This window comes from Arvicola amphibius, chromosome 12 (genome assembly GCF_903992535.2).
Source record: "Arvicola amphibius chromosome 12, mArvAmp1.2, whole genome shotgun sequence".
NCBI lineage: Eukaryota > Metazoa > Chordata > Mammalia > Rodentia > Cricetidae > Arvicola > Arvicola amphibius.
In genome coordinates, this window is record NC_052058.2 from 127,622,594 (window position 1) to 127,632,794 (window position 10,201).

At 44.4% G+C, this 10,201-nt stretch overlaps 1 long non-coding RNA gene across 1 annotated transcript; it reads right to left on the reverse strand.

Moving 5' to 3' along the window:
* Positions 1-395: 395 nt before the first annotated feature.
* On the reverse strand, positions 396-3,239 carry LOC119802459. Its single transcript, XR_005283446.1, has 2 exons — positions 3,122-3,239; positions 396-797 (listed from the first exon to the last, which is right to left on the reverse strand). It is a non-coding gene; the product is annotated as an uncharacterized LOC119802459 (long non-coding RNA).
* Positions 3,240-10,201: the final 6,962 nt, after the last annotated feature.

Below are 10,201 nucleotides of genomic sequence, written 5' to 3' on the forward strand. Positions count from 1 at the left end.
GGAATTAGTTTTGACTCTACTACTGATTTCAATTCAATATTTCTTTATTACCAGCTATTTGAAGGTTTCTGGACACACACTTTGGATAACTTGACTGATCACCTTCTCAGAGATATTTCTCAAGTCAGCCATCCATGTCAAACAGCATATGCATTTCAAACAGTGATACATCCTGCCTAACCCTGCTCCAAAAAGATGGCAGAGCCGTAAGACCCACACAAGACCACGTTGGGTTGATTCCTTATGCTTCCACCAACATTAGGTTTTATGAGTTAAACCCATCTTTGCTCATCCTGATGGGCAAACATGCCTTGATGTTTGTTAAATGTCTTCAACATCCAATAAAATTGAAACAACTCATTTTATTATTATATTTTTGAGAGAGTCCCTTGTAGTTCAGTCCAACATCAAATCTTATTTATTTCCTTTTGTACATCTTCTTATGAATGATTCCCTTCTTCGTTTGTACCATCTAAACTTACCCTTGTTTTCCCCAATAAACTCTAACTTTCACAAAGGTAGGATGCAGCTGGATTCTTGTCTGCAGCTCCTCTGTGAGTCTACCTGCCACAGCCTCACCTCCCCTGCTAAATCGGCAAAAAGCAAAGCATCGAGGGTTTCATGCCCTTCACTGGACTGCGGAGCGCCAGGGCTACGAGGTGGCTGGAGCAGGTCGGAACGCAGGCCAGTCTTCTGTGAAGGGTGACGAATCCTGCTCCTGATGATGCTGATGCAGAGGGAAGAGGCTGGCCTCAAAAGCTCTGTCATTCCTGATGCCACAAGGAAGTCCTCTCTAGCTATGGGACAGATAAATGTGTTCTATTTAAGGAACCTTAATTTAAATGCACACACGTCAGAAACCAGTTTCCCTGCTGGCAGCTTCTGGAAAGAAAACGACAATTTCCCAGCCTTTCTAGTGTGGCTGGGAATGCGTTAGCTCAGGGAGGACGTCAGGAGCTCTTTGCATCCTGTCACCTTCCTAGTGCAGTCTGACAGGAAGCAGAGTTGGGGAGACTATTTTGGCCACACAGGAGGCTGATGATGGGGAAATAACAGTGCTCACCGTGTTCATGGCTTTCCTAGTACCCTGCACTCCGCCTCACACACACACAGGGCTCACCCTGCACGGGCAACTCCACCTATTTCTAGCTCAGAGTAAACTGAGGCAGGAAGGAGACACAAGCAGGAAACCGTGCAGTCAGGATCCAGGATGAGATTTGGCTGTTTGCGCCCTGAAGCAGGTGTTTTTAACTACTTCACTGGTCTTTCTCCAAGTGCAGTGCTTCCCTGGCTGAATCCTAGGCAATACTGAAGCTGCAAGATGCTGAACGCTATCACATGATAACGGGAACAAGGAATGAGAGGAATGGATCTCTTTACTCAGCACATCTTAGGATGGGTTGAAGTACTGGGTTTTAAAGAAACAATTTAGAAGCTGGGTGTAATGGCATAACCGTAATCCCAGAACAACAACAAAAAATCTACACAAATAAAATATTAGTTGGACATGGTGGCGTACACCAGTATGCCCAGCACTCAGGAGGATGAGGTGAGATTGCCATAAGGTCAAGGTCAGCATGGTCAATGAAATGAGTTCTAGACCAGCCACAGCTGCCGAGTGAGATCCATCTGGAAAGACAAACAGAAGTGACCTCCTAGGACACACTGTCCGGGCAGTGGCCAACCAGCGCCCAGAACACGGGGCTGCACGGAGACAGGTTCCCAGCCCAGAGCTGTTTTGTGACTATAATTCTCCATGAGTAACTCAGCCAGAACAGGACCATTTCCTAGGCCATCCAGTGGGTGAGATCTCAGCTACAAGGCCCACTTTACAATGCTCTGTCAGGAGTTCTTGTCTGGCATACAAATCTCCAAAGAAAGGTCACACACCGGAGCAGCTGGAGGCTGCATCTCCCTGCCATCATTCTTGTCTCAACAAGGCCAACAGCCTAGACTGGGTCTCTACCAGGCCAGAGTCATGTGTCACGTCCGGCTCCGCCTGTCCATCTAGCCCAGCCCACTCGTAGGAAGGTCAGGTCTAGCCAGCTATGGCTCAGTTGGAAATGCTTTGCTTTTAGGACCTATGAAGTACACAGACTGGTTCTGACCAGCAGGAGCACAAAACGAAAACTGATCATTACACAGATTACCATTCTTGGGGTGTGGGGGCTCACAACTGTAACCCTGCACTCTGGAGGCCGAGGCAGAACAGTGCCATGAGTCTGACACTAGTCTGAGCTACGCAGTGAGTTCCAGGTCAACCTGGGTTAGAGGCTGAAGCCTTTTCTCACAAAGATGTGTGTGCCTCAATCCTGTCCAACCCATTCCTCTCCAGAACCAACCTTACCTGTCAAATAACTTGTTTAGCCTTTCTGTGTTCATTTCTCACACCTCCTAAGTAGGCCTCTTTCTCTGACACACCACATTAAACAGGGGCTATGATTATTTTCTTACGACAGAAGAGCACTGGCTTCATTCTACCCTGTCCTTCCTAGGATTTATTACTATGCGTACTCCATAGTGGATTATTAGTTTATAGGGCTGGGGGTCAAGCCAGGGGCCTTGCACTTGCTAAGTGTTAACTGTTGGATAAAACACTTTATATATGAATTAAGGATAGTGACTTATAATCCTAGCATGTGGAAGGCTGAGGCAGGAGGATCATTCTAAGTCTAGTCTGGGCAACAGAGTGAGACCCTGTCTCAAAATACACAACTGAGCAGCCAAAATAAAAAGCAAAGCCAAACAAAGCAAGGCATGGTGCTGTGCACCTATAACCACGAGGCTGAATCAGGATTCATTTGAGTTGAGGCTTGGCTACATAGCAGCCTCTGCCTCAGTCAAGAAAAGGAAACGCAAAGCAAATACACACAAAATTAAATGACACATACTTAAATCTCTTAGTTCCTAAGCACTAGATTACTTTCTTCTGGAATGTTCTCACCCTTTCCACTGTACTAAGCCAAATGGACTTCCAGGTGGTGAGATCGGACCAGCCCTTCCCACATTTCCCAGGCTTGGTGGCCACTGTGACCCCCTGGCTCAGCATATTCCAGATGCCATCAAAGTCTAACACAATGGCAGGAGACACACACAGAATTTTGAATTGCCTCAGCCATACCTTGTCTCTTTAAGGATCATTAAGCCACAGCCTGTAGAACTGCAGAGGCGCCCACAAGCAAAAGTTCGTGGGAAGAATCCTATTAGGGATCCCAGCAGGGCTCCATGGAGATGCATGCTAATGAAGACCTTTGTTCTCCTGAAAACTGAACAGAGATGAATAGATAACCACTTCAAGCAATTCACCTGCTTGGAGCTGTATTAAAGCGCTTCTAATGATGGGAACTGTCTCTAGAGTGTGCTGAGATTTCGCCGAGTCATGATTTCACCCTTTTATTTACCTTCTAACTCAAAAGTGAACAAATCAGTATTATTATTTGGAGACAGGATCCTGCTACAGAGCACAGGCTGGCCTCACCTTCTCCATCTGTCCTCTCCAGCCTCCTGGGATTACAGGCACTGGCTACCACAATCAGCTTCTTAAACGTTTTAATTAGAAATCAGATCTTTTAAGGGAAGTTTTGTATCTGGTCAACTAGTTTACTATGACAGGTTCTGCTGTTGCCAGTTCTAAAATCTACATTTTGAAAGAACATACGCAGACTGCAGGACCCTCCAGCTTGATGTGCTAGCCCAGGCCCTTGTGGTGGGAGGGGTCTTTTTGTTTGTTTTTGTTTTCTGATAGAATTTTAGATTGGGACAGAAATAACAGTTATGAAAATAGCTTTATTTCTCAAACCCAACATCTAGTGGGGAGAGCAGCAGTGTGTCTTTGTTACAAATCCCACAGAACACATGTAAGGGCAAGCCGTTCTGCTTGAGTCTATGAAAAATGGCCTCATCAAAACCTGCCACACAATAGTTCCTTACAAGTCAGCTGCAGTGTGTAATCTTAAAACTGCACCAACAAACGCTTGATTTTAACATGAAACTTCAAGGGTTTACTGTGCCCTTTGAAATAGCATTTGTTACATCACCCGTGTGTGTGTGTGTGTGTGTGTCTGCGTGTGTGTAGTTCACTGAGCTATGTAGACCTTTCAGTGCTGGTATATTTTATTATCCAGTGTTAAAATCATGCCATTATTACCACTAAATCTCAAAACGCCCCCCTGCCCCGCCCATGTCTTCCCAGGGCCCGCATTCTACTGCGGAAAGGTAAAAGAGACTGAGAGAACAACATGAGACATGAGACAGGGACTACAATCGTGGGAAGAAGGAGGGCTGGGCCTGGGAGTGAGTGGCACTGTAGTCCTCCACTGGCCAAGGAGAAACCCCCGTGCCACCCGGCAGCGTCTTCTGGACACCACAGCCATTGTGCTGTGGCACTCACTACAGCTGTGGTTATCTGCACAAGACAAATACTGGGGCTCACAGGAGAGGAGCCTTATTTTCCAAAATTCTAATTTTAGCTTCTTGAGTCTTACTATTCGTTAGCAAGGAACCCCTCCTGTTTTACTTGTCATGGCGTGAGAGTTTTTCTCGCAAGTGAAAATGACGATGTCTTAAAAAGACAGATGGATTCATAATGCCACAGCACAGGTGGCTTCCCTGGAGGCGAATAATCGGAGATCTTCCTGGTTGGTTCTTGGGCCTTCACATTTCAACTGGCGGTGACTGGTGTGTATGGGTTCACTTCTACTACCAACATGATGCAACACGATTTCAGATGCTACCATTTTGCAATTTTGCCCTCACGAACTCTCTCAACTTCAGACGATCATGGAGCCTCCCCTTCCCCACGATATACAGGTAGTTATTGGTTGCTGAGGAATAGATTTCATTAGGTGTTGGAATCACTTCTAAGTTGCCCATGCTCCTGTAGGTAACTCCAATTAAACTTGGTGGACTTGCTTTCTCGTCCTGTTCTCTGCTGTTCAAGCCCGAGCTGGAGTGATTAATGTCTCTCTTTTGCCCCAGGAGAAGTGCATGTGCACACAATACAATAGCTACTCTGTTTATTTTGAAAAATTTAAAAAGTGGACCAAATTTATATCACTCCACAGACAACGAGGCTATGAAGAATCAGACATGACACAAACAGGCGAATAAGCAATTGTTGCCTTTTAAATACTGTGGCAGGACACAAACAGGCGAATAAGCAATTGTTGTCTTTTAAATACTGTGGCAGAGGGAGCCTTTATATCTGGGCTAGGGGTTGGAGAGATGGGTCAGCAGTTAAAAGCACTGACAGCTCTTCCAGGGGTCCCAGGTTCTATTCCCAGATAAACACGATGGCTCACAACCACCTATAACTCCATTTCCAGGGGATCTGATGCCCTCCTTCTGGCCCCTCAGATACCAGGTATGCATATACCCATACCTATACAATAAATAAATAAAAACCTAAAATGAATAAACAAATAAATTGGGTTCATCCCAAGTTACCTTTAAGTTTCACATTCCCATGGCAAGATTCACGCTGTCATAGAGACCTCACTTTTACTGAATACATACTCCATGCAGAGAATACACTGTAACTTCGTTGCCTTCTTCCTTCCTTTCCTGTTAACTTCCACTAATCAAAAGAATTCAGTGGCAGATCATTTTTATGTATGATTCAGCCACAATCTGGACCTAGAAGAATATGAATTACTTGCTATCAGCCGAGATGCTCAGACAATATATGAAAAATGTATTAGGACGGTCAAATGAATTGTAAAGATATTTTGAAACTGCTTATTTATCATTCTGCTTGGAAAGCTTCACTTTAAAGCAAGGAGACACTCAAAATCATGACGAGGTTAAAAACCAGACGAGCCCTTCAAGGCAACAATGCCCCGCTGTCAGGTGGGCAAGGACGCACTAAATATCCTGCTTCGGTGTCTGAGGCAACACTGCTGACACGACATAAGCTCACCGATCTGGAGGTCTGCCAGACCCCTGAAAACTCTTTCAGACCCTGAAGTCACTCATTCACTGAGTCACTTTGTAGTTTACGTAGAGCTATGACACTCCAGCTTTTAATACTTCTGTTGACACATTTCTGTTAGGGTCGTTGAGATGGTTTTGCTATGTGTAGTAACTTTCCTCACCGTTCTGATCCAAATCAGGGAGGAATGATGTTTAGCTCGTTTTTCTCTTTAGAGAGAGGGTCTCTCTCAGTAGCTCTGGCTGGCCTGGAACTCACTATGGAGACCAAGCTGATTTGGAATTCAGAGATCTGCCTGCCTCTGCCTCCCACCCGAGTGCTGCAATTAAAGGCATGTACTACACCACCAAGCTCGGCCTGGGAATTGCTTTTTGGTTCACAAAGGATCGGCATATAGTCACTTGGCCCTCTGTGCTTATAGGGAGTCTATGCAAGGCCCTGGCCCCAAGGTGGGGAGCCCTGGATAGGATCTCTGCAAGGACCTGGCCTCAGAAACCTACTTCCAGATTCTGTCCCACCTCAAGTTTCTAAAACTTTGCAAAATAGCACTATAAGATGGGATCAAAGACCAACACCAGCCTTGGGGGATATATCAAGCTGCACCAGGATGGCCTTAAATTTGCAGTTCTCCTGCCTCGGTTTCTGAGCACTAAGATAACTAGCGTGCTACTATGTTTGGCTCTTGCTTATCCAGGAGTCTGCCAATCCTCTTAGAGCTTTCTGAACTTAGGGGATAAAGAGCCACAAAGTTGCAGTTTCCTGGATTTCTTGAAACGGAGCAGTAACTGTAATCGTTTAGAAGTGCTTAAAGTAGACAAATTGAAAAATTACCTTCTAGTCAACCCTCCACCCGCACAGATGGACCTCCAATTGCTTCATTCGCTCCATGTTTTCGATCTTAAAAAGCAACGTCCTTGTAACCTCTGTCCTGCTGCGCCTGTCTTCTCTGCCGTGACCAGTCATGAGTCCTAGGAGGCAGTGTTCTCTCATGGCTGCCACTAAAAATACATTTATTCCTTTCCTAAGTAGCTTTTCTACACAGATTATAAACCTTACCTCAATTTACTTCACCCAGATTTTACCTCAGTCTCAACTGAGGAAACATGGTCCCTGAACACTATCGATGGGTTAACCTGATATTCTCACGGAGGTGGAAAGCCCACAACTAACTACGGAGCATGAGAGCAGCTGGGGAGCCCACTGCAGATGGGGGCAGGGAAGTACCGTTAGTGGTGCGAGCCACGTCTCAATTACCTAACTGACATGGGGGTGCAAGAGTAACTGCAGGAGACTCAAATAAAGAAGGTGGCGTCCCAAGGGCACTGAACCAAAACAGCTGCGCCCAGTGGGCGCTCTTCACCCTTGCCTCTCATCACAAACTGTCTCCTTATGAGAAGAGAGCAGGTACAGACGACATCTGTAGCTCTATGAGCTCATTTCAGTCTTTACAAATGACCCAGGTCTGGTCTCCATGACGGTGGTGGATGGCTGACAAGTCTGGCTATTTCTCTGGTTAAAAGCTCTTAGCAGTAGTGTAATATTCCTTCCTGCAGGAGGAGGGACTACGGAGCCCTGAGACTAATCTTATGTAACTTCACGAGACCCCGGTTCTTCCACCCTAAGGGACAGGCACAAGTGGGACACATAGGTAAATTCCAAGAAGGTGATAAAAAAAAATGCTACTCCGTAAGGAGTTTGCTTTCTTTGTGGTAAAAAATAACCATCTGAGCAATTTTCCCTTGCCTCAACTATTGACAGTAGGCTTCCCAAACTGGAAAAGCAGGGCACACAGAAAAGTGACTGCCAAGCTTTGCAAGACAGGATAAGACAGCCACAATTTTTCTGTGTCAGAGAAAGGTCTGTCAGTTATTCTTGGCCTTTAGGACAAAGTTGGATGCCCCCAAATTACAGAACTTCAGGTGACTGTCTATGAAGCCACATGTCCTTGTCAGTAGCTAATATTTACCTTTCTGAGGTCTTTGTTGAAATGAAAAGCTAAAAAATTAGATTTAAGGTTTTCTTAACTATTATAAAAGGTAAATTTAAATCATTAAGCTCACAAAGATAAGACAGATAATAGAATGTTTTCTCTAATTTTGCCAAATAAAAATTGACCGAATATTATATCTGTAATTCTTACTTGATAACTCTTTTTATTATATACAGCTTTACTATGTTAAAGTTAAAACTTCCCTTTTTAATTAAACAGAAAGGGGGAAATACTGTGGAATAATATTTTGTACACTGTAAAAAAAAAATCCTGAGGCCTCAAACACATTTTCATTCAATAATTAACCATTTTTTTGCATTACCTGGTGCTAGAGGACCTGGCAGACCTGAATGAAATAGGATGTGTGTTATGTATATGGGATTATTCCTATTCCTGATTATTTCTTATAACTCAATAAATAATAAAGCTTTGTTTGTACAAACAAGAAAAAAATAAATGCTGTGGGACAATGGTTTTGTACCCTGTAAAGATTTGTTACTTGTATTTTAATAAAACACTGATTGGCCAGTAGCCAGGCAGGAAGTATAGGTAGGGTGCGCAGAACAGGAGAATTCTGGGAAGAGGAAAGACTGTCTGCAGTTGTCACCCAGATGCAGAGGAAGCAAGATGTGACTGCCTCACTGATAAAAGGTACCAAGTCATGTGGCTGACACAGACAAGAATTATCAGTTAATATAGGATGTAAGAATTCGTTAATAAGAAGTCTGAGCTACTAGGCCAGCCAGTTTATAAATAATGTATGCCTCTGTGTGTTTCTTTGGGATTGAACAGCTGTGGGACTGGGTGGAACAGGAACCTCTGTCAACAGAAAATAAACAGACTACTTAGGAGGTGAATGTAATAGAATCAGAAGCCCAATATCACCCTTGGCTACAAAGCAAGCTGAAAGTTGGCTTGGACTACATGAGACTCAAACAAAACAAAACAAAACAAAACAAAACAAAACAAAACAAAACAAAACATCCAGACAATTTTCCCCTAAGGAACACTTCCACACACATCCCAAATGCCAAGGACCTAAACTGAGCTCAAAGCTCTCAGAAACCAGCTATTGGGAAACTGTAGAAAAGTGGCTGCCCATCCTCAGACACAGGGGTTGCAAAGAGACAACAAACCCATTTCATAACAAGCAAACTCCTCCATTCTGCCCCTAATAAAATCCCTCCTTTTCCCTATCCTTTGACACAAAAACCCCAGCTTGAAACCAGCTTCACTATGTAACCCAGGCTGGCCACAAACTCATAAAGATCAACCTGCCTCTACCTACTGAGTGCTGGAATTAAAGGTGTGCACCACCATGTCTGGCAAAAGGGGTAATTTTTGAGAAATACTTTTTTAAATAGTAGAAAATATTTATTCACTGAAAGGTGATGTGGGAGTCCCCTCTGTGTGCTGTGATTACCATTAATGAATAAAGAAACTGCTTTGGACCTGTAGCAAGGCAGAACTTAGGTAGGCAGGAAAAGCTAGGAAAAAAGCAGGGCAGACTCAGAGAGAAGCCATGGAGCTGCTGGAGACAGATGCTGGGAACTTTAGCTGGTAAGCCACTGTCATGTGGCGATACACAGATGAATAGAAATGGGTTAAATTAATATGAGTTAGCCAATAAGAAGTTAGAGCTAATGGGCCAAGCAGTGATTTAATTAAAAGCATTTCTGTGTGATTATTTCAGGTCTAAGCTAGCTGGGTGGCCAGAAACCAACAAGCAGCCTCCTCCAACAGAAAGGAAATAAGAAGAAGAAGAAGAAGGAAAAGAAGGAAGGCTGGGTCATAGCTCAGTGTTTCTCTATTATGGGTGAGCATGGGCGAGGCCCTGAGTTAAATCTCAATACTGCAAAACAATACAACACAAAATCTGATGGGTTATCTCCCTCTGCTGCTGGAGCCCTTCTGTGTTCTGTAAAGGCCAGCCTGCTGAGGCTGCTCATTCTTTCTGTGCTCCTGGGAGGAGCTCCTTCAATGAACAATGACAATACTGTCACCTCCTCTTACTGAGGCCCTGACCCCAACACCTGAACTGTACTAACATAACCGGCATCTTGTGAAGGGGAGTCGAGCTGAGGAAAGACACTAAGAGCACAGAAGCGCGGGAACCCACCCACTTCAGGACTAGTCTGAGCTCCTGCTGGTGTCTAGTGTGGACAGAGAACATGCCTGGTTCACCTGCTGGAGTTACTACTTTCTTGAAATTGACACCTTCCTTGACTTGTTAAATGTTTATGACCTCACAACCGGAATCAGTGTGAAGAGGAAGCTTTCAA